General features: G+C 43.8%; 1 protein-coding gene across 1 annotated transcript in view; it reads left to right on the forward strand.

Moving 5' to 3' along the window:
* Positions 1-2,894: 2,894 nt before the first annotated feature.
* Positions 2,895-25,461, forward strand: part of si:ch211-183d21.1 (uncharacterized) — a 49,790-nt gene continuing 27,223 nt past the window's right edge. The window contains exon 1 of the mRNA XM_060920387.1: positions 2,895-3,037. The gene's annotated coding sequence lies outside the window, so the exon portion shown is untranslated. The remainder of the gene's footprint in view (positions 3,038-25,461) is intronic.

The raw sequence follows: 25,461 nt of genomic DNA on the forward strand, positions 1-25,461 counted from the left end.
TGGTTTAGTCTGCACCACTCCACAAACCTGCCCACCACATTCCAATACGCAGCCTCCTGTCCCCTGCTAATACAGCCCACAATGGCAGAGTCGTCCAAGAACTTCTGTAGGTGGCAGAACTGTGAGCAGTATCTGAAGTCAGAAGTATAGAGTGTGAACAGGAAGGGAGACAGGACCATCCCCTGAGAGTCCCCTGCCTGTGCTGCTCACTATAAGGTCTGACATGTTGTTTTCCAGCCTCACATACTGTGGCCTTCCTGTGAGGTAGTTGGTGATCAAGGCTGGGGTTAGATCATTCCCAAATCTGCTGGTTTCTTCAACATTGCCTACCTTTAAGTGGCGTGTGTGTGCGTGCCTGTATATATATATATATATATATATATATATATATATATATATATATATATATATATATATATATATACACACACACACAGTGGTGCTTGAAAGTTTGTGAACCCTTTAGAATTTTCTATATTTCTGCACAAATATGACTTAAAACCTCCTCAGATTTTCACACAAGTCCTAAAAGTAGATAAAGAGAACCCAGTTAAGCAAATGAGACAAAAATATTATACTTGGTCATTTATTTATTGAGGAAAATGATCCGACTTTACATATCTGTGAGTGACAAAAGTATGTGAACCTCTAGGATTAGCAGTTAATTTGAAGGTAAAATTAGAGTCAGGTGTTTGCCATCAGTGGGATGACAATCAGGTGTGAGTGGGCACCCTGTTTTATTTAAAGAACAGGGATCTATCAAAGTCTGAAGCGTTATGTTTGGAGAAAGGAAAACGCTGCATTCCAGCATAAGAACCTTATCCCATCTGTGAAACATGGTGGTGGTAGTATCATGGTTTGGGCCTGTTTTGCTGCACCTGGGCCAGGACGGCTTGTCATCGTTGATGGAACAATGAATTCTGAATTATACCAGCGAATTCTAAAGGAAAATGTCAGGACATCTGTCCATGGACTGAATCTCAAGAGAAAGTGGGTCATGCAGCAAGACAACGACCCTAAGCGCACAAGTCATTCTACCAAAGAATGGTTAAAGAAGAATAAAGTTAATGTTTTGGAATGGCCAAGTCAAAGTCCTGACCTTAATCCAATGGAAATGTTGTGGGAGGACCTGAAGCGAGCAGTTCATGTAAGGAAACCCACCAACATCCCAGAGTTGAAGCTGTTCTGTACGGTGAAATGGGCTAAAATTCCTCCAAGCCGGTGTGCAGGACTGATCAACAGTTATTGCTGCACAAGGGGGTCACACCAGATACTGAAAGCAAAGGTTCACATACTTTTACTACTCACAGATATGTAATATTGGATCATTTCATCTCATCTCATCATCTCTAGCCGCTTTATCCTGTTTTCCAGGGTCGCAGGCAAGCTGGAGCCTATCCCAGCTGACTATGGGCGAAAGGCGGGGTACACCCTGGACAAGTTGCCAGGTCATCACAGGGCTGACACATAGACACAAACAACCATTCACACCTACGGTCAATTTAGAGTCACCAGTTAACCTAACCTGCATGTCTTTGGACTGTGGGGGAAACCGGAGCACCCACATGCGGACACAGGGAGAACATGCAAACTCCGCACAGAAAGGCCATCGCCGGCCGCTGGGCTCGAACCCGGACCTTCTTGCTGTGAGGCGACAGCGCTAACCACTACACCACCGTGCCACCCCTTAATATTTTTATAATACTTTTTAAATACTTTATTACTATTTTACCCTGGGGTCCTTTGTGATCTCACTGACTATTACACGCCTTGCTCTTGGAGTGATCTTTATTGGTTGACCACTCCTGGGGAGGGTTACGATGGTCTTGAATTTCCTCCATTCGTACTGTACACAATCTATCTAACTGTGGATCGGTGGAGTCCAAACTCTTTCGATATGGTTTTGTAACCTTTTCCGGCCTGATGAGCACCAACAACGCTTTTTCTGAGGTCCTCAGAAATCTCCTTTGTTCGTGCCATGATATGCTTCCACAAACACGTGTTCTGAAGATCAGGCTTTGATAGATCCCTGTTCTTGAAATAAAACAGAGTGCTCACTCACACCTGATTGCCATCCGGTAGCCTAATCCTCGAGGCTCACGTACTTTTGCCACTCACTGATATGTAATCTCATCTCATCTCATTATCTCTAGCCGCTTTATCCTGTTCTACAGGGTCGCAGGCAAGCTGGAGCCTATCCCAGCTGACTACGGGCGAAAGGCGGGGTACACCCTGGACAAGTCGCCAGGTCATCACAGGGCTGACACATAGACACAGACAACCATTCACACTCACATTCACACCTACGGTCAATTTAGTCACCAGTTAACCTAACCTGCATGTCTTTGGACTGTGGGGGAAACCGGAGCACCCGGAGGAAACCCATGCGGACACGGAGAGAACATGCAAACTCCGCACAGAAAGGCCCTCGTCGGCCACGGGGCTCGAACCCAGAACCTTCTTGCTGTGAGGCGACAGCGCTAACCACTACACCACCGTGCCGCCCCCTGATATGTAATATTGGGTCATTTTCCTCAATAAATAAATGACCGAGTATAATATTTTCGTCTCATTTGTTTAACAGGGTTCTCTTAGGACTTGTGTGAAAATCTGATCTTGTTTTTTTGGTCACATTGATGCAGGAATAGAGAAAATTCTAAAGGGTTCACAAACTTTCAAGCACCACTGTGTGTGTGTGTGTGTAAAGAGAGAGAGAGAACTTTAAACACATTGAAGTCTAAGTGTTTTTGAAATTCAATTTTGTAAATATTCACTTCCAGGTTTAATTGGGGTTTTGTATCCTGTGGTTGTTCAGTGTGTTTCCTTTCGATTCTCGAAAGAATCGATTCGTTAAAGGAGTCAGCCACACGAGTCATTCTAAAGAACCGAAGCCTTGCTCGCAGGCGCTGGGGGAGGAGAAGGACAGAAATGTGGGGGTTTTGTCAGGAACGTTTTGGGACAGTGGAGAGGAAGCAGACTGCACAAACAACCCCTGAACTTGTCCAAACATCTCTCTGGGACTGACGGAAGTGTTACGGTAAAGTTGTTCCAGTTTAAATTGAGATTTTTTCGAGGTTGGACTGTGTTTACTGGAGCAGCCTTCAGGAGCTCTGCAGCTCGCCTGTGCTTTAGAAATGTCTGGGTTTATCAGTCTTTTAGAGTGTTATTTCTTCTTTCTACAACTTTTTAAAGGACTCTTTCTGTGTTTCAGTTCCTAACAAGAGGTTTTGGCCTTTTTTTCCTCCCCTATTAAGAGTGAAATAATAAATAAACACTGTTTCCAAGTAGTGTGTCAAAATAATGCACGTTCGACTGTTACTATAGTTACCATAGGCGTTAACTGCGCACTACTTTAATACACTACGAACTACTTAAGTATGTTCTTTTCAGTATGGGTCTGGCTCAATTTAAATGTGCCTCAACTGACTACGGGCGAAAGGCGGGGTACACCCTGGACAAGTCGCCAGGTCATCACAGGGCTGACACATAGACACAGACAACCATTCACACTCACATTCACACCTACGCTCAATTTAGAGTCACCAGTTAACCTAACCTGCATGTCTTTGGACTGTGGGGGAAACCGGAGCACCCGGAGGAAACCCACGCGGACACGGGGAGAACATGCAAACTCCACACAGAAAGGCCCTCGCCGGCCACGGGGCTCGAACCCGGAACCTTCTTGCTGTGAGGCGACAGCGCTAACCACTACGCCACCGTGCTGCCCCTCAACACAAACTGACTTTACTAAATTTATTTGTATCGAGCTTTAAACCTTGTCGCAAAGCAACTGTACAGAAAAATTAAAAAGTGTAAGCTAATTTTATCCCTAATAAATTTCTCTCATTATCTGTAGCCGCTTTATCCTGTTCTACAGGGTCGCAGGCAAGCTGGAGCCTATCCCAGCTGACTACGGGCGAAAGGCGGGGTACACCCTGGACAAGTCGCCAGGTCATCACAGGGCTGACACATAGACACAGACAACCATTCACACTCACATTCACACCTACGGTCAATTTAGCCAAGGTTTACATTAGACCGTATCTGTCTCGTTTTCTTCGCGGATGCACTGTCCGTTTACATTAAAACGCCTGGAAACGCCAGGAAATGGGAATCCGCCAGGGTCCACGTATTCAATCTAGATCGTGTCTGGTCCGGTGCTGTGTAAACATTGAGGATACGCGGAGACGCTGTGCTGAGCTCTAGCTGGCGTCGTCATTGGACAACGTCACTGTGACATCCACCTTCCTGATTCGCTGGCGTTGGTCATGTGACGCGACTGCTGAAAAACGGCACGGACTTCCGCCTTGTATCACCTTTCATTAAAGAGTATAAAAGTATGAAAATACTGCAAATACTGATGCAAATACTGCCCATTGTGTAGTTATGATTGTCTTTAGGCTTGCCATCCTTCCACTTGCAAGTGGTAAGTGACGCGCATGCCTGACATGCACTGAGATCACACACACAGCGGCTCAGTCCCAAATCACTGCTCGTGCGCTTCACTCGCGTGCTCTGTGAGCTGCGCAGGGCCGGAGTGCGCACCCTCCAGAGGGCACTCGCTGTTCAGGGCGGAGTGATTTGGAGCGCAGGATGCCTGCGGAGCCGAGCGTATCCGTGTATTGGCGTTGCTATGTGCACGCAAATCGTGTATTGGCGTTGCTGTGTGCACACTATTCGTTTTAAAAACAATCTGATGATCCGCTGATACGGTCTAATGTAAACCCCACCTTAGAGTCACCAGTTAACCTGTGAGGGAAACCGGAGCACCCGCACGGGGAGAACATGCAAACTCCGCACAGAAAAGCCATCGCCGTCCGCTGAGCTCGAACCCGGAACCTTCTTGCTGTGAGGCGACAGCGCTAACCACAACACCACCGTGCCGCCCCTCAACACAAACTGACTTTTTACTAAATTTATTTGTATCGAGCTTTAAACATTGTCGCAAAGCAACTTTACAGAAAAATAAAAAGTGTAAGCTAATTTTATCCCTAATAAATTTGATTATCATAAATTCTGATGGGTGGTTAGCACGGTTGCCTCACGGCAAGAAGGTTCCCGGTTCGAGCCCAGCAGCCGGCGAGGGCCTTTCTGTGTGGAGTTTGCATGTTCTCGCCGTGTCTGCATGGGTTTGCTCCGGTTTCCCCCAAAGACATGCAGTTAGGTTGACGTGGGGCGGCCTTGGGCTGAAGTGCCCTTGAGCAAGGTACTCAACCCTTGACTGCTCCCCGGGCGCTGTGGTGTGGCCGCCCACTGCCATACTTGCCAACTTTTCAAAATTCTCATGGGGGAGAAAAGTACGTGAATGACCTTTTCAATTGGACGAGGATATGATGCGTAGTTGAAACAGTTAAAAACGGTGGATCCCAATGAATTGCAAACCATTTGAAATTTATACAATGAAAGAGTTTTTGAATTGTTGATATTGTTCTATCCCTTACTATAGGTTATGGGATTCATGCATCAGGCGTGAGAGAGCTCAGAGTGAAAAATCTGAAATAATCCTCTTGTCTTGAATTTTAATACGATAACAATGAAAGGGAAGTCTGCTTAAATCAGAGTTTTAGCTGAAAAATCTCATGCCTGAATATTGTATACATACAGCGACCCACAGAAAATAACACAAGTGATGCTTTAGAAGAATGTTTATCATTTCTTAAAATGAATGAAAGTATTATTGGATTGCATCAAATGTGTTTTCCTTCTGTAAGCTCATGTAAAAATACAGAGAACTATAATAGGCGGCACGGTGGTGTAGTGGTTAGCGCTGTCGCCTCACAGCAAGAAGGTTCTGGGTTCGAGCCCCGCAGCCGGCGAGGGCCTTTCTGTGTGGAGTTTGCATGTTCTCCCCGTGTCCGCGTGGGTTTCCTCTGGGTGCTCCGGTTTCCCCCACAGTCCAAAGACATGCAGGTTAGGTTAACTGGTGACTCTAAATTGACCGTAGGTGTGAATGTGAGTGTGAATGGTTGTCTGTGTCTATGTGTCAGCCCTGTGATGACCTGGCGACTTGTCCAGGGTGTACCCCGCCTTTTGCCCGTAGTCAGCTGGGATAGGCTCCAGCTTGCCTGCGACCCTGTAGAACAGGATAAAGCGGCTTGAGATAATGAGATGAGTAACAACTGAGGCTACATCCACACGACAACGGCAACGAGATGTTATTAAAAAAAAATATCGCGTCCACATGGGCAACGGATCAGTAAAATATCAGGTCCATATGGCAACGCAACGCTTGCTGAAAACGATGCAATACACATGCCACACCTCTAGGGGCGCTGTAAGACGGTCCCTTCGGAGACACCAGAACAATAGAAGAAGTAAGGGCGCATAAACTATTATGCGCGAGACGTCATATTAGCCACAAAGTCAGAAAAATCTGTTCGTAAAATTACATTATAATGACCAAATACAATGAAAAGTATTTTTCCAGTCTCACCTGTGAAAGGTAATCCCATGTGATCTCGTTTGGACGGCAAACCTGTTGGTACAGTTAAACGCAGCACATGAATGAGGCATCTTTATTCTCCGCTTTGACCCATCCAATATGGCGGCGAGGATGACGTATGATTCTATGCGGAAGGCGGCGTCTTTAATGGTCCGGAATAAATTGAATGCTACACATTGATGGATTAATTTGTTCTTCTACGCCCTTTTTGAGGAATGTATTGTAGGACTTAAACCAACATCTGAAGAGGTGAGATCGCTCCTTTTTTTCCCTATTTTTGCTGGCGGGATTGACTCTGCCCTAAGGGCTATTCTCTCTCTCTCTCTCTCTCTCTCTCTCTCTCTCTCTCACTTTGCACCATTACACAATAAATATTCACAGTGAAAATATTTTGTAAGCGCGTTTCATGAACCAAGTTATAGGATTTGTTGACAACTCGCATCGAGTTCGTTACACTTCTACGCGGCGTGAAGTACGTGGTTGTGACGTCATCGTAAACAAATCCGTTCTACTCATCCAGACGACTTCGCAACGGCGCCGTTGCCAGATCTTTCCACTCTGGAACCCGTTCTCAAAAGATTTCGTTTTGGGGCACCCAAAACGCCGGTGCCGTGTGGACACCAGGCCGAAACGATAAACAATTTTATCGGATTCACCTGAATCCGTTGCCGTGTGGACAGGGCCTCAGTTAAATAAATACTGCACTCTGTCACTCAACACTTTCCGACAGAATTTTTAAAAAGCACTAGAAATCCTATTCAAATTCTATCGGAATGCATCAAAGGAATTTGCTCATTTGCAAACTTTTGAAAGTTTTCAAACAAAATGTAAAAATGGCACTATAAATCCTACCATATGATCAAAATATACTCCACAAAGAAATTCACTCGAATGCAAAATTTTAGTACGACCAAAATACGCTCACGAATAATCTTTCACTCAAAACTCTCTCAAAATCCATCACTTTCCAGATAATTCACTTGTAAACTTTTTTCACTTAAAACTTTCAAACATAAATTCAAAATAGCACTAAGACACTAAGACACTGTCGTGCAAAATTTCACTAAACGCTTTAGAAGTTGTACAGTTTGTTTCTGAAACGGTATGGAAGACTCGTTTAATTTCACACTCAAATGTCCATTATATTCTGATTGAAGGTATCTTTACCTTAAAATGTGTAACTGGCTGGTCGAACATTTGCTTATCCATGGAAATTCATTCTCCCATGCAACCTGGTATTTGCGTTCGTGTTTTTGCCGTGTGGTATTGGGTTTAGTGGCCGTGATGAATGACTGCTTGTAAAAAATGTCGGACAGCCTGGGCGAATCCTATGTTACGGAAGTGACTGTCGTTCTGTTCGTCGATTGGTTAAAAATCAGTTGACGTCAGCAGTCACTGGCGATTGCTCTAAAGGCCTCTGCATGCTCTTGCGACAAGGCTTTCGCAGATAGTTGTAATTTATCGTTGAGCAGGGAGTAATAGGCGTGCGCGATGTTATTCACCGCCACAACGCAAGGGGGCGCGAAATCGCTAGGAGTAGTTGGTGGGTGTGGTTAGTGGAGTGTTTATCCTCCGGTTACTTATAATGACTAGAACTGGAGTCGTATAGATGTACGTACTTCCTCACTTCCTCGATCAACCGCTCTTTGTGCTGCTCCATCTTCGCTCGTGTTTTTAAAAATGCCGGTCGTGAAAACAAACCAAACCGGGAAAGTAGGGAAGCGGAAGTGCGTGTACAGCGGATGTAGAGTGGACCAATCAGAGCCCTCTTGTCTGCGACGCTGTCTGCGAGGCTTCTGCGGTGGTCACAATTTTTGGGAGGTGCGCGCAGAGCGTCTGCGAAGGTGGGGGGGGTTATGCAGACACTGTCTGCGATGCTGTCTGCGAGGACTGGGTTGTCAGCATAAATTGGCCTTAAGACAACGAGGGAGGCTCAGCCTCCTCTAAAAATGACGAACATCGTGTAGGATGAATTGCGCTAGGCTTATGTTATAGCCGACCTTATAACATTGCTATTTCAGATCCAGAATCATAGAAACATATGTGCTCAACCCAACTACAGTGCGAAATCATTCCGTTATAACTTTCCACAGTTCGCCTAATGTGTGCGTGAGTTTTTCCCCCCTCGTGACAGCGCGATGCAGCCCAGCCTCAGTGGACTTCAATGGCATTTGGGAGCGATGCGCTTTTCAATCTCAAAATGCAAGACGGTTATTGGACAAATACTGCGAAAATGCCCGCCCACAGACTCCTAGCCTCACAGTGGGAGGGACATGGCAGTTTCTGCGAGGAGACTGGTGATTGGTGAAAGCGGCCGGATATTTTCTTTGATTGACAGCTCGTTTCAAATAGACAGGCAGCGGTGACTTTCAGTTCAGTCCCATGCGGATTCGCAAGTGCTGTGGTGTATTGTAAGAGATCGGCTTACGTTTCGATTTCATTCATTACATACAGTTTCTACCAGCTTTTTTAGTTTGTATATATTTTCATTGTAAATAAAGTGTAAATATAGTGTTGTCAAGTTTGCTATCTTAGTTCCAAAAATTTCGTTTATTTGAGTGACTGAACTTGAACTTGAGGGGGCTAGTCAGCTAGCAAGAAAGCTGCGCACGGATGCCGAGCATTGCTGATTTAATTTTGGCGAAGCCATTTGCCAGTCTTCCTTTCGAGGAAAAAATTAAAATTAAAGAGCAGGGTAGACCAACGCCTCAAATTGACTTGGTGAAAAAGGTAGGGAATAATACTCGTTCCTTTCAGCTCTCCTGGTACGAGAAAGTGACTTGGCTAACAGCAAGTGACCCACATCAACAACAGTAAATAGGCTACTTTAGTAATATGTCATGGATGGACCAAAAATATAGAATCTCTTTAAAATGTTTATGCTGAGTATATTATATTGGAATATATATATCTCTGGATATGAATTAAACACAGCTACAATTTGGAAAACATTTTTAAACAAAAACACAGCCGAGAACATTTCACACTACAGACCTGGATTAAAAGTGAAGGGTTATCAAAATTGTCAATAAAACATTTCTCAGTCAAAATAAGTAAAATATCGGGAAAGTGTCACTGAATGAAATGTGTGGCACCCAGCTCTATGTTTGGCTCCCCAAGGTCAGTGCTTGTGCCTATTCCAGAACACTCTGCTGTTACTGCTGAGGTTCCTGACAAAGAGCTGCTTTCAATAATGATCAATTTTTAAACAACATGCCACAATTTTAAAATATAAAATATTAAAATATACCCCTCCCCCCAACACCACCATCATGTATATTGGACAGTAGGCTAATGGGCCAAAGAACCTGTTATTTCACAGTTTGTGACCCTGCCAACAATCAGCCAGATCAGAGGCAAGAGTATAGGCAAAATTGATGTGTTTTTTCTTTTAAAATCTGGAAATATCGTAACCGACCAGCCTCCCCTGTTTGAAAGACTACCAGCCGCCACTGTCAGCAGTGTTTGTCATACAGTTCTGATTGGACATAATCGGGAGTATTTTTAACTTGGCGGGAGGGATTTCCCAAAACCGGGAGATTATCCAGTTTTTAACAAATACAATCGGGAGACGGAGGCTAAAATCGGGAGCCTCCCGCCGAAATCGGGAGGGTTGGCAAGTATGGGTCTGGCTCAATTTGAAATGTGCCTCAACACAAACTGACTTTACTAAATTTATTTGTATCGAGCTTTCAACAGCAGACATTGTCGCAAAGCAACTTTACAGAAAAATAAAAAGTGTAAATTGATTATCATAAATTCTGATGGGTGGTGTAGTGGTTAGCACGGTTGCCTCTCAGCAAGAAGGTTCCGGGTTCGAACCCAGCAGCTGGGGGTGTGGAGTTTGCATGTTCTCCCCGTGTCTGTGTGGGTTTCCTCCGGGTGCTCCAGTTTCCCCCACAATCCAAAGACATGCAGTTAGGTTGATGTGGTGCGGCCTTGGGCTGAGGTGCCCTTGAGCGAGGTACCTGACCCCTGACTGCTCCCCGGGTGCTCTGGCTGCCTACTGCTGTGTGTGTTCACTGTTTCAGATGACTTAAATGCAAAGGATGGATTTCTCTGTGCTTGAAGAGGGCAATTCCATGTAAATGTCAACCTCACCATGCAAAAATAAAGCAACATGTAATACATCAAAACCACTCCCAGAGATCTCACCTAGGCCTGTATTTTACAGATGTGAATAAGTTGAACCAATTTGTAACCAACCTAATATGTCACTGTCAGTCTTTCTTTCTTATAATGTAAAATCCAAGCTAAAATCAACTTTGATCATGTACAATTCTATATTATTGCCACAAGCCACAGAAATGTATGCAAAAATCCACAAAACAGCAAAACAATAGCCATCCTAAATATTATTTAAGAACTTTGATAGTTTTAGCTGATATTTAGAGAGTTTTTCAAAGGGTTATGGTGGTTAAATTGCTGATTTTCTAAACATATGCCATGTCTATTTCACACGCGTCACATCCATAACGGAATTTCGTCACATCCATAACGCTGACTTTTCCTTCCGAAACTCTGCATGAAATACAAAATATTTTAAACAAAGATTTTTTAATATTCACCTTGGACCCCTCTATCAAACGGATATCTCCATTTCGACATTAGGTTTACAATTTCACAGAGTTTGATAAAAATGTACAGTCACCCAAGAAAAGTGATACTTTTTCTGTCACATCCATAACGCATTGGCATATTGGCATTTTCTGGCATGCCCTAGATGTACTATGGGAATTGTTCTTGTTCTATCACTTCTCCAGTATGGTACAGCCTTAAAATATGCAACACCTGTTTAAATACTGGGAGACAATAAAACATGCACTGGGTCATTTGTTGCCATTTTGAGTTCAAGTGTCACGTCCATAACGCTGGAATTGCTCAAGACAGGGTAACCCTGTAGACAGATTTTGCAAAATTACCCTTCTGGATGAGTGTGTAAAGGGACATATTTTCATATATTTAAAAAAAAAAAACGAAATTGGTCCAGAATATGCACTTTTAAGAGAGTCTGGTTCGTAGTTTTCCCCATTTTCTTTCCTCACTGCTGCATAAAACTGCGATACCACCTTGTCTAACTCACAGCATTCATATGCCACTAGAGTCGTTTATTTGTCTGTTCTGCAGCCCGTTTCTTAAACGCAGAAAGCCAAAAATTCATACCTTTTTTTGGTATTTTCATTTTCGCTTGCGGCTTTCAATTGGTTCATCATTTCTTCGTCAAATATAGCGAAACGCGGCATTGCTGAGTCAGCAGAGTCAGCTATTTTGTTGACAAAATTTGCTCATTTTTGTAACCGTAACCAAGCAACGAACTAGCCAATGACATTTCAGAAATACGACCCCGCGTTAAGGAAAAAAGCCCTCCTTGATTGACCAATCAGAATTGAGTAATTTGGCCCTATGCATTATAAGGGTGATAACAGATGGCGTGATTTTATAAATAACTGCGTCCTGTATAGTCGCAAAGTGCGACTGTGTCACCGAGAAATTCATAATAGTTTTCGCATGAAATCTGTTTTGTTGGTTATCCACTGTTCATCGATGGAAACTTGAGTGCAAAACTGTTCATGACAACCAACTGCAGTCCTAAAGTTTTCATGTCAATTGTCGTCCTCAGCCATCGTCGCTAGCCTTCTTTCGACTGTCCGTATGGGGCCACGTCGAGGTCTGTCGAAGTCACGTTCACAGGAGTGATGTGATGAGACTCCAGGCAGGTCTGAAGGATCGACAGGGAGAGACTGGGGGGAGAAAACGCAGGTTGTTAGGTCTGCCCAGCGTCACCTAATGAGGAAGAACAGTATACGTTTTGCACTGAGTGCAAGCAGGGACTCCGGCAAGACTAACTATGACAGCATAACTAAAAGGGAGAGCCAGAAGGTAGCGCAGTCATGAGGGAGCCCCGGGACATAAAGGAGCAGCCACTATACTGTCAGCAAACCCGAGTGAATGTCTGACAGTGGGGGTGTGACAGCATCCATACATCCCAGTTTATCAAAACACTCCATGCTTGAGGACCTTCCAGATTTACTCCTTTACCGGGGGGGAAAAAAAAAAAACTATTAACAAAAGGCTTGAGGAAAAAGATATGTTTTCAGCCCAGACTTAAACACTGAAACAGAGGTCTGCGCGGGACAGAATTTTCAGTCCCGCTCCCGCCCACTCCCGCATTGTGCAGTCCCGCTCCCGCAAAGAATTATCAGGCTTTCGTCTAAACGGGGGAACAGGGGCGCTGCGCCCTCTTACTCTCGGCGTGCGCCCCCTTACCGACTCCGTGAAAACATCCCAGCAACACTACGTGACAATGTGTCTGATCATCAAATACGTTATAATTGCTCCAAAAATATTCCAATCATAGTAGATACACCGCCAGACGGTGCAAAAACAATCCAAATTGGCGTTTTCCAGACTGAGGCGCCATGTTGTTTAGTTGTTTACTTGTCGCGGCTGCTCTCGCGAGATTTGACATGGGTTACGTACAAGGTCAGCTGACTTGTAGAGCGAGATTTCTCGAGACTGAATGACCTTTCACCCATCGGCACGGGAGCTTTTGACAGAAGTAGTTCGCAAGTTGTTTTTGTTGACACTTGGGCATTTAAAGATGTCATCCCGTGGCACGAAGCGGAAAAAAGCCAAAGACTGTCCGGGGCAGAAGAAGATTACTTCTTTCTTTTTCAATGTTGACAGACAATTTGTTCCAATTTCCCTCTCAGATACTCAATGTCCCATTGGAGCATTTTTCAAAGGCTTTGCACGGTGGGGGGGGGACAACCGGCACCATCCCCCCCGCTTCGCTCCCTCACCATGGTGAGCGCCATCATACTAAATTTTTCTACAAAAATCCCTGATTATGATTTTCAGTCCCGCTCCCGCCCGCGCCTGCCATATTTTGTCCCGCTCCCACCCGCAAATCCCGCATGATGCAGACATTCGCGTTATTTCTCACGGAAATTCTTGTCATTGGCTTGGGGAATTAAACATGCTGAACTCTCCACTGACCGATCCTCCACCTAGCGCACGTAGCGAGGGTGCGCGTTGCCAGGCGGCATGCGCAGCTGAGGCTTTACAGAGATACCCATTGTGAGCTTCACTAGAGGAGCTCTGCTCTTCTGCCATGATCGGAGATCTCAAACACGGAAGAGCGGAAAGGAATCGGAAACGTACGCGAGGTTAGACCACTGTGGCAGCGGGGGCGTGGCCAAGCAGCAGTCTGTGAATGGAGGGCGGGGTCGGGGAAGGTAAGTGGCTAGGTCATTACACCTGATGTCAATTTGTGTGTGTGTGTGTGTTTGTTGCAAGGATGGAGTATAAAGGGAGGGGGAAAGGAGAGAAGAGGGATTCACTCCCCGACCACAACACGTGTGTGAGTGAGTGAGTGAATGAGTGAAAGAAAGAAAGCTGAAAAGCTCAATAAAGTGAGTGGGTGTGAACACGAACTCTCGCCTGCCGTGCTTCTGTGCTCCACCCACATCGGGGATTACTACAGTGGTGCTGAAACCCGGGACGCACACCACTCACTTTATTGAGCTTTTCAGCTTTTTCGTTCACTCACTCACTCTCTCTCTCTCACACACACACACACACACACACACACACACAAATTGACATCAGGTGTAATGACCTAGCCACTTACCTTCCCCGACCCCGCCCTCCATTCACAGACTGCTGCTTGGCCACGCCCCCGCTGCCACAACCACATCCGCAAATTTAGGCATCTTAAAATGTTTTTATTAATGCCAAATAAAATATCCGGCACGAATTATATATGATAGACATAAATTAATAATTTATAAATTTTATTTTAAACGCGTTTTAGTTAGCGGGACTGCAGCTTATCACCTCTCCCGCCCGCGCCCGCATTGTGCACTCCCCCTCCCGCCCGCAATGAGCTTTCAAAATTTGTCCCGCGCCGCACTGCTTTGCAGCGGGTCCCGCGGGACTCCCGCGGGAGTGCAGGGCTCTACACTGAAACGGTGTCGGAGTCCCGAACGCTACTTGGAACTCTGTTCCATAACTGTGGGGCTTTGTAAGAAAGGCTCGACCCCCGATATGAGGCCATTATTAAAAAATGTTCTGTTTCCGGTAGGGCTGGGCGATATGGAGAAAAAAAATATATCTCGATATATTTTTGCTATATCTCGATATACGATATATATCTCGATATCTATGCAGGAAAAACAACCCCCAAAAAACAGACACACCAAATTCAGCAAGGTTTTTTTTTTTTTATTGAAGTGCAAACAGGTAGGCAGCCAAGTGCCTAGAGGTAGACAGGTACTAGTAACAAAGTGCTTGTGCACCATTTTTAACATGAATTATCAAACCAAGGAAGTAGTATATTGCCTTATTTTAATTACAAACATAAAACCTGAGGGTAGGCAGTTCTTATAAAGTGTGTCTTAAACATTTAAGTAACCAAAAAAAACCCCTCATTTCATAAATAATAATTTCTACTTAGAAATAATACATATTGCCTTCCTTTTCCTTAAAAACAAAACTCAAACTCATCTCACTACATTAACTCTCAGCCTGGCACACTCCTCGTACAAAAGTTTGTGGCGTACCTGTAAATGGTTGAACAGGTTCGTGGTGCTCGACGCTTTGGTTGCCACCGATTTCTTGCATTTCCGGCAGTAGACCTCTTTCTGTTGTTCGTCCGACGGTTTAAAACCAAAATATCTCCATATAATGGAGCCATTTGTCCTTTTTTTGGTACGACTTCTGCCGCCTCCGGGTTTTCTGTGGGCGCCGCCATGTTGAATGAGTTAACACGCCGCCTACACGCGAGGGGAGGGGGTACAAACACACGAAGGAGGCGGGGTGGGCAGCACCATAGCACAGTGAAGGAAATTAAGCACAGTGGCGAAATCATATTAATTTAGAGCATTATCTCGATATATACGATATGCCAAAATCTTTTTCGTGTTCATAAAACATATCAATATATCGCAAATCTCGATATATCGCCCACCCCTAGTTTCCGGTCCACCGGCCGGGTGAGTGCCGTTTGTGCGGTCGAAATTTTTTTTTTTTTTAACGCCGGTTTTTCGACATTTTTTTTCGGGTTCGTAAATCTAAAATCGAACTTGACATTTGCGCATTCCGCGCAGAATATAGAATCGAATCAGCTCTGTGCATGCGCCGTGCGGCACAAAAAAATGGCAGCCACCATGAAGGAAGGCGATCCGGAGTTTTCAAACATTTGCTTTAGTGTGAAATCGCAAAATGGTATTCTAGCGAACAACAAAATAGTAAAGATTCAGAAAAACAAATCATTCACTGATCATTTTAATAGTGTAATCTCATCCGAACTAGGCCTAACGCTCGATTTAGAACTACAAAAAGTCCGTGTGTCGGACCATCACAAACCGTTACTGGAAAATTCGTTTGATCTTGATCCATCCGAGACGTTAGAGTTTTGTTATGCGAAATTCATTACCTACTTTGTTAATGACCCTGACAGATCTGTAGGAGAACCTAATAGATCTATTCAAAATGAGAACGGAACTGAGCAAAAAAATGCGTTTACGGAACTAATGCAGGTTGGCTGGACAGAATTAAAAACTGTGTCTGGAGCAAATAAAAAGAACGAATTACAAAAAAAAAAAATCCCTCCCTCCCTCATCTCATCTCATTATCTCTAGCCGCTTTATCCTGTTCTACAGGGTTGCAGGCAAGCTGGAGCCTATCCCAGCTGACTACGGGCGAAAGGCGGGGTACACCCTGGACAAGTCGCCAGGTCATCACAGGGCTGACACATAGACACAGACAACCATTCACACTCACATTCACACCTACGGTCAATTTAGAGTCACCAGTTAACCTAACCTGCATGTCTTTGGACTGTGGGGGAAACCGGAGCACCCGGAGGAAACCCACGCGGACACGGGGAGAACATGCAAACTCCGCACAGAAAGGCCCTCACCGGCCACGGGGCTCGAACCCAGGACCTTCTTGCTGTGAGGCAACAGCGCTAACCACTACACCACCGTGCCGCCCCCCCACTGAAAATTTTTTTGCTCACCCGGTGGACAGGAAACGGATTTTTTTTTTAAGGATGGCCTGAGGTATCAACAAATAGCCTGCACCTTTTGATATAAGTAAGCTTAGTGGGGTCGTAAAGGATTGTGGTGCGAGACCATTAATCAATACAGAATTTGATTGGGAGCCAGTGCAGTGTGGATAAGACGGGGTGATGTGGTCATATCTTCTAGTTCTAGTAAGGACTCTTGCTGCTGCATTTTGAACTAACTGGAGCTTGTTTATGCACTTATTGGGACATCCAGACAGTCGGGCATTCCAGTAATCCAACCTGGAGGTAACAAAAGCATGAACTGGTTTTTCTGCGTCACATTATATTTCTTATCTTCGCAATATTTCTGAGATGAAAGAAAGCTGTCCTCGTCATGTTATCGATACGAGTTTGAAGCGAAAGACTGGAGTCAATGATCACCCCGAGGTCTTTTACTGCTGCACGGGGAGAAACAGAAAGGCCATACAGAGTTGCTGTGTAAAAAGAGAAGTTATTTCTAGCTGCATGTGGTCTTGGTACAAGTACTTCTGTCTTGTCAAAGTTCAGCAGAAGGAAGTTAATATGCATCCAGTGTGTCATGTCCTTTAAAGGAACAGTCCACCGTACTTCCATAATGAAATATGCTCTTATCTGAATTGAGACGAGCTGATCCGTACCTCTCCGAGCTTTGCGCGACCTCCCAGTCAGTCAGACGCGCTGTGTCTCCTGTTAGCAATGTAGCTAGGCTCAGCATGGCCAATGGTATTTTTTGGGGCTGTAGTTAGATGCGACCAAACTCTTCCGCGTTTTTCCTGTTTACATAGGTTTATATGACCAGTGATATGAAACAAGTTCAGTTACACAAATTGAAACGTAGCGATTTTCTATGCTATGGAAAGTCCGCACTATAATGACAGGCGTACTAACACCTTCTGCGCGCTTCAGCAGCACATTGATACGGAGCTCAGATATCAATGCGCTGCCGAAGCGCGCAGAAGGTGTTAGTACGCCTGTCATTATAGTGCGGACTTTCCATAGCATAGAAAATCGCTACGTTTCAATTTGTGTAACTGAACTTTGTTTCATGTCACTGGTCATATAAACCTATGTAAACAGGAAAAACGCGGAAGAGTTTGGTCGCATCTAACTACAGCCCCAAAAAATACCATTGGCCATACTGAGACTAGCTACATTGCTAACAGGAGTGACAGCGCGTCTGACTGCGTCTGACTGACTGACTGGGAGGTCGCACAAAGCTCGGACAGGTACGGAGCAGCTCGTCTCAATTCAGATAAGAGCATATTTCATTATGGAAGTACGGTGGACTGTTCCTTTAAGGCATGACACTTATTCAGAATTAGCAGGAATCGAGCAGAACCAGCCGGAATGAAAAATTTTTCAAAATTCGTGCGGGAACTTCAAACTGACCAATGTTCTGACAGCTTTGTAAGAATGTCGTTCGAATACTGAGAATGCGCTTCGAACCCGCCTCGAATGATTCTTGCACGTTCCGGGTGTATTGGCTTTCGAATGCAGTTGGAACACAGGAGGAATACCTAGAATGCAGTAAGAATATTAAGAATGCACTTCAAATGCCGGACGAACGCGGTTCGATTGCTGCCCGAATACCACCCGAAGTCTGGTCGGAAGGTGCCTCGAACGCTGTACGAATTCACCTCAAATGCAGTCCGAACGCTCCCGGAGTAGCCGCCGAATACGTTTCGAACGTCTAAGAATTCAAAGAGAATTGAAAATTAAACGAGACTTACCTGTAAGTTGAAGTTCGATGATAATTCTACCAAATCCGCAGTGGTACTGAGGGTTAACATGAGATGCACACGCGCGCCGCCGTGAGTCAGACTTCAAAGGTTGTGGACATGATAGTTAGGAATAAATAGGGTTGGGTGAATTAAGGGAGGGCATGTTAAAAGGATAGTTCGGGATTTTTGACATGAATCTGTATGGCATCCCCATCAATAGTGTCGTGCAAACACACTGACTTACCCCTGACAGCATCCTGTGAGTCCAGTTCTTGTCCAGTTTTGGTCCAGACGAAAGTAGTCCGGCAAGTTTGTTGGGGTCACGAAAGTAAAACGTTTTTTGTCTCAAAACAGTACGTGTTCAAAAGAGTGATATATTTGCATCACAAAACCGTTGTCAAATAAAAAGTCAGACCTCGAAATCGCTTGGCACTATTTTCTCTCCCTCGGTATCGCTGCGCGCTGCCGCCAGGTGACAGCCACGGCTGTTTCATTCATTGTTTACTAGTGATGGGAATTTCGGCTCTTTTTCGGGAGCCGGCTCTTTTGGCTCTTCTTACTATAAGGAGCCGGCTCTTTCGGCTCCTGAGATTTTATTTTTGATTTAAAGGAATACGCCACCCCCAGATGAAATTGAGTCAGTCCCTAGAGTTGGATGAGTGAGCCAAAGCGTTTTGTAGCCGACCCAGCCATTGTCCTGATCTATAAACGCCCCGGTTAGCTTAGCTTAGCGTAGTCGCTGTAATCCGGCATGTCCAGCTAGCATGTCGTTACAAAAGTGAATTAAATAACTCAAGATTTTTTATAATTATTTCTCATGACTTGTACATTCACATCGAGTACACATATCAATGCAAATTAACACGAAGGGATTTACTAGACCAATTTATATCTGGAACTATTTTCAGCCACAGGACAGGCAAAGCACCGCTGCAGGCGCAAAGACACCGCGCAGCGCCTGAAAACCCGTTTTCAGGCGCTGCACGGTGTCTTTGCACCTTCCTTTTCCTACCTATTCCTTTAATTGCTGCAATTAACTAGTTAATTCTGATTCTATTTCTCCTCTCAGTTATAATCTGTCCTGCTTTTGAAAAGATCCTCTCTGGGGGGACAGATGCTGCCACTATACACATCCTCCGTGCCATGACGTGTGTAAGCCGTGGATAGAGTGCAGCCTTGGTCTCCCACCAGCTTAGTGGGTCTGCGTTTCGCTGTCACCTGGCGGCAGCGCGCAGTGATAAGAAGGGAGAGAAAATAGTGCCAAGCGATTTCGAGGTCTGACTTTTTTTATTTGGCAACGGTTTTGTGATGCAAATATATCACTCTTTTGAACACATACTGTTTTGAGACGAAAAACGTTTTACTTTCGTGACCCCAACAAACTTGCCGGACTACTTTCGTCTGGACCAAAACTGGACAAGAACTGGACTCACAGGATGCTGTCGGGGGTAAGTCGGTGTGTTTGCACGACACTATTGATGGGGATGCCATACAGATTCATGTCAAAAATCCCGAACTATCCCTTTAACCCTCAGTACCACTGCGGATTTGGTAGAATTATCATCGAACTTCAACTTACAGGTAAGTCTCGTTTAATTTTCAATTCTACAGAGATGCCTACCTCAAATTTTGAATTTCAGTATTCTTGAAAACATTTTTCAGTATTTTGGAATGACTTTCAGTAACATTAATTTATGTGCGTTTCCATTATAAAGAGGTGTATATACCAATATGTTTAACATTTAAATTATTAAAAAGTACTGTTGTGTGAATTGAATAAACAAAATGCGAGCAGCCATCTCAATTGAATTTCCACTCAACAAATTTCTAGAGCATACAATAGATCACATTTTTATAAATACAATAGTGTTCCCTGTTTGCAGACATTACGGTTGACTACCAATCATTGGTATTGAATGTAACTCCTCAAAAGTATTATATTATATTATATTGCCTGGCAAAATGTTCTACCTGTTAACGGATTCGAATAAAATTTTTTTTAAAAATGTCTTATTTCATGCCAGAGAGTCCGACATTATCTTAATGCCCCAATATATAAATACTTCAGCATAATAAATATATTACGTTCATTATGTCTTCTTCTTAAATCAAAATAATTGTTTTTTTCTTTTGTTTCAGACATGTAAAAGCTTTTTTACCTTTTCCTGACATGTTTCGACGGTGTAACTTCCGTCTTCATCAGAGGGTCACCCGGATGTTGGTGTGTGACGTGCCTTTATAATCAGCTGATGTTGTGGAGGCGTGACCTCCCTGTCAATATTGACAGGTCGGTCACGCCTCCCGCTGTCAGTGTTGCCCTACAGGTGTGGGAGAGCATGTACGCCCCCTCATCCCTGTTTATTGTTCTTGGGCTACGCTTTGTGATTTCTATCGACTCCTTGATCCAACGGTGGTATCTGTTGTTCTCTTGCTGTATGATCTGAGCATTGTCCCAGTCCATTATATGATTTTCCCTTCTGCAGTGGTCCGTTATTGCTGATTTCAGGTTCTCTTGCATAGCTTTTTCTTTTATTGCTCTTGTTTGTCTCTGTTCTGTTTCTTTTTCACATTCCTTTTTATGTTCCTTTTTTCATATGCTAAAACTCCTTCCTGTCCCCCCAATGTAGGTTTTGTTGCATGACAGGCACGGTATTTCATATGACATTACATTTACTGTGTTGGTCGATTTTGTCCTTCGGGTGAACTAGTAGCTGTCGTAGTTTGGTGTGTGGTTTCACGGGTGTTTGTATGTTGTTTTTTCATGGCTCTTTGGATTTGTTCTGTAACTCCTCTGACATACGGTAGAGTCACTACTGCTTTACTTTCCTGTTTTTGGGTTGTCTGTTTTCTTCCTTTTTCCTGCGTCTTTTCTTTTGTTTTCACTTGTTGTGCGCCTTTGTGTATGGCCCATGGTGGATATTGACATGTGATCAGAGCTTGCCGTATGTGTTGTTCTTCTGTTGCGCGTTCTGTGGGGTCGGTTATGATTGATGCACGTTCGTAGAGGGTTCTGACAACTGATCAACTGGATCAAGGAGTCAATAGAAATCAGAAAGCGTAGCCCATGAACAATAAACAGGGATGAGGGGGCGTACATGCTCTCCCACACCTGGAGCGCCGTCCTGAGGGGGCAACACTGACAGCATCAGCTGATTATAAAGGCACGTCACACACCAACATCCGGGTGACCCTCTGATGAAGACGGAAGTTACACCGTCGAAACATGTCAGGTAAAGGTAAAAAAGCTTTTACATGTCTGAAACAAAAGAAAAAACTAATTATTTTGACTTCAGCATAATGCTTCAGAAGAGACATTGAATAAAATGACATTTATAATTGTATTTAAAACAGTGGAATGATCAATTTTTTGCCACAATCCCAACAGCATTAATAATAAAATTCTGTTTTTGATCATACTACATGTACATTTGTACTTGCAACACTGAAAAGACTTTGAATTAAAGAAGTCCAGCCGGTGTTTGATATTTCAGTGAATAAAAATCAGACATGTAAAAAGAAACTGAATAAGTTTAACTCGCATTTCATGGCACTAATCGGCAAGTTCAACTCCAAGCACAGGTCAACCATCACCGCTTCAGCACGTGTCACGTTCCGTGTCTTTTCATCCACAGATTTCGTAAAAAACTGCTGGATACCCCCAGATTTACTTTCCGCCTGACTCGCCATTTCAGCATACCCCATATGTTTTGTTTTTTTTTGTAGTTGACATGCCGCGTGCAGTCATCGCGACCACCATGAGTGATGTTAATGTCAGTTCTACCCAGTTTGCAGTGCGCGTATCCATTGCCCTTTTGACTGGGTGTAACGCACGGCCATTCTATCGTATATCGTGGGAAGAACACCTGAGACCTGTGTTTCACTTGTCCCGATACTGAGCGTTTCATTTCCACTATTGAGAAGCAGCACCATGCGTGTGTGACGCCGAGCGAAAATAGCGCGAACAAATGTGCGGTATCTGCGCACGTCACACTCAGCACGTGAGGTTGTCGTAAAAATAAATAGCCGTGAATCGCGCATGGATTGAAAAAGTCGCTTGGACATTTAAAAACAACTCACTGGAATTTTTTAAGACTTTATAATAATTCCGTACAGAATAACACTGTTTGCCGTAACATCGTATTTACGTAACTTTTCCGTACAAAATACGGCCAATCCGTACTAGTAGGCATCTCTGATTCTATCTTTTAAGGGAACTATCACTCCCCTTAAATTTCTCGTTAGGCTTTACACCAACTGAGGTATGAAAGTTCTCGTGAAGTTATACGAGTCCATGTGACTAACAGTAATAAAACAACTCCCAAAACATGAAGTCGTAAATTTCTAAAAGAAAAAAAAAATCATAGAAACTATAAGAAAAGGAATATAATAGATCCATAAATATTAATTACCTGTATAAAACCGAATTTAATCCAAAAAACACAGCTCTAGAAGGAAGACCACAAGACAGCTCTGAACTCCACGGCGTCCAACGTTGTACTGACCTCACGACGGCGCGCATGTGCGTCTCGTGTTAACCGGAAGTATGTCACTGCGATTTGGTAGAATGCAGCTCGAATACTGAGAATGTACTTCAAATATCCCGGAATATACGAAGAAATTTCATTCCGACAGCATTCCGGCTCATTCGGGACATTCTGGCAAATGGATTTGAAGTGGCTTGCCATTCAAACGCGATCAGAATGTTTCGAATGCTGTTGGAATGCCGTAAGAATATTTAGAATACACTTGGAATGCCGTTTGATATTTCTCCTCTTCGAATGCACCTCGAATGTTTTGTTCATGAGCAAAACATTCGGGCCGGCCACAAGAATGGGCCCGAATGTTTGGAATGCAGTCAGAGTTTATCGAATGCACTTAGAATATCCTGGAATATACGAAGAATTTTCATTCCGCCTCTAGTGTGACTACCCTATTACACATTCCTCAGTTTTATTAAGCTGGTGTCTCTTATCTGGCTTTGCAGAAACGTACAGCTGTGTCATCAGCATAACAATAGAACCTAATAATACCATGCTTCTGAGGCCCTGTCCACACGGCAACGGATTCAAGTGAATCCGATACAATTGTTTATCGTTTCGGCCTGGCGTCCACACGGCACCGGCGTTTTGGGTGCCCAAAACGCAATCTTTTGAGAACGGGTTCCAGACTGGAAAGATCTGGCAACGTTGCCGTTGTGAAGTCGTCTGGATGAGTAGAACGGATTTGTTTACAATGATGTCACAACCACATGACTGTCAGTGCTTCACGCCGGGTAGAAGTGTAACGAACTCGATGCGAGTTGTCAACAAATCCTATAACTTGGTTCATGAAACGCGCTTACAAAATATTTTCACTGTGAATATTTGTGTAATGGTGCAAAGTGAGAGAGAGAGAGACACTCTGCCCTTAGGGCAGAGTCAATCCCGCCAGCAAAAATAGGGAAAAAAAGGAGCGATCTCACCTCTTCAGATGTTGGTTTAAGTCCTACAGTACATTCCTCAAAAAGGGCGTAGAACAACAAATTAATCCATCAGCGTGTAGCATTCAATTTATTCCGGACCATTAAAGATGCCGCCTTCCGCGTAGAATCATACGTCATCCTCGCCGCCATATTGGATGGGTCAAAGCGGAGAATAAAGATTCATGTGCTGCGTTTAACTGTACCAACAGGTTTACCGTCCAAACGAGATCACATGGGATTACCTTTCACAGGTGAGAAACAACAAATTAATCCATCAACGTGTAGCATTCAATTTTTTCCGGACCATTAAAGACGCTGCCTTCCGCGTAGAATCATACGTCATCCTCGCCGCCATATTGGATAGGTCAAAGCGGAGAATAAAGATTAGCTGCGTTTAACTGTACAACAGGTTTGCTGTCCAAATGAGATCACATGGGATTACCTTTCACAGGTGAGACTGGAAAAATACTTTTCATTGTATTTGGTCATTATAATGTAATTTTACGAACAGATTTTTCTGACTTTGTGGCTAATGTGAAGTCTCGCGCATAATAGTTTATGCGCATGCGTCCTTACTACTTCTATTGTTCTGGTGTCTCCGAAGGGACCGTCTTACAGCGCCCCTAGAGGTGTGGCATGTGTATTGCATCATTTTCAGCAAGCGTTGCGTTGCCATATGGACCTGATATTTTACTGATCGTTGCCCATTTGGACACGATATATTTTTAAATAACATCTCGTTGTCGTGTGAATGTAGCCTAAGACAGAATCTTGTGGAACACCAAATTTTACCTTAGCATGCATAGAAAAGTCACCATTTGCATCCAAATACTGATAACAATCGGTGAAATAAGACCTGAGCCAGGAGAGGGTCGTTCCCTTAACTCCCACAACGTTTTCTAGTCTATCAAGGAGAATGGTATATTCAGTGGTGTCCAAGTCAAACAGCACAAGCAGCGAGACACAGCCCCGATCAGAGGCCAATAGTAGGTCATTTACTACTTTAACCAATGCTTTCTCAATGCTATGATGAGGTCTAAATCCTGACTGATCCATTTCATGGATGTTATTCCTCTGTAGATACGAGCAAAACAGCTTTTTCTAAGATCTTGGAGATAAAGGGGAGGCTTGATATTGGCCTATAATTGGACAGAGGTCGAGGTCAGGTTTTTTAATCAGGGGTTTGATTACTGCAAGTTTCAAGGTTTTAGGTACAGTTCTGGCCTCAAATTAGTTGTCGGATATTTTTGTCATTGAAAAATTCATGAAGTCGTTGCTACTACATATTGCGTGTGCGCATGTGTCTGTCATGGTCTTTTTCCTTGTTGATTGTGCGACAGTAAATAAGAATCGAGGATTATTTTTGTTGTCCTCTATTAAGTTGGATAGATGTGTTGATCAAGCAGCACGAAGAGCTTTTCGATACTTCAGGAGGCTCTCCTTCCAGGTTAATTGAAATCCTACCAATTTTGTTTGACGTCATTTGTGTTCTAATTTTCGAGTGGTCTGTTTTACGGTGCGAGTGTAATCGTTATACCAGGGTGCTAATTCTTTCTCTCTTTTGAATCATTTTTCTTTTAAATGGAACTACGTTATTTCAAGTATAGCGGAACGTTGACTCGAAGCATTCATTTGCCTGATCAAGTTCTGTGCGGTCTGATGGTGATCCAGTCAAAGTTGATAACTCTGTATTTCGTATTTATATTTAGGAAATATAATAATCAACTTAAATGAGACAAATTTACAAGACTTGTAAAGCTACATCTATCAAAATGTTTCGTATCCT

This window comes from Neoarius graeffei, chromosome 5, assembly GCF_027579695.1.
Source record: "Neoarius graeffei isolate fNeoGra1 chromosome 5, fNeoGra1.pri, whole genome shotgun sequence".
Lineage (NCBI taxonomy): Eukaryota > Metazoa > Chordata > Actinopteri > Siluriformes > Ariidae > Neoarius > Neoarius graeffei.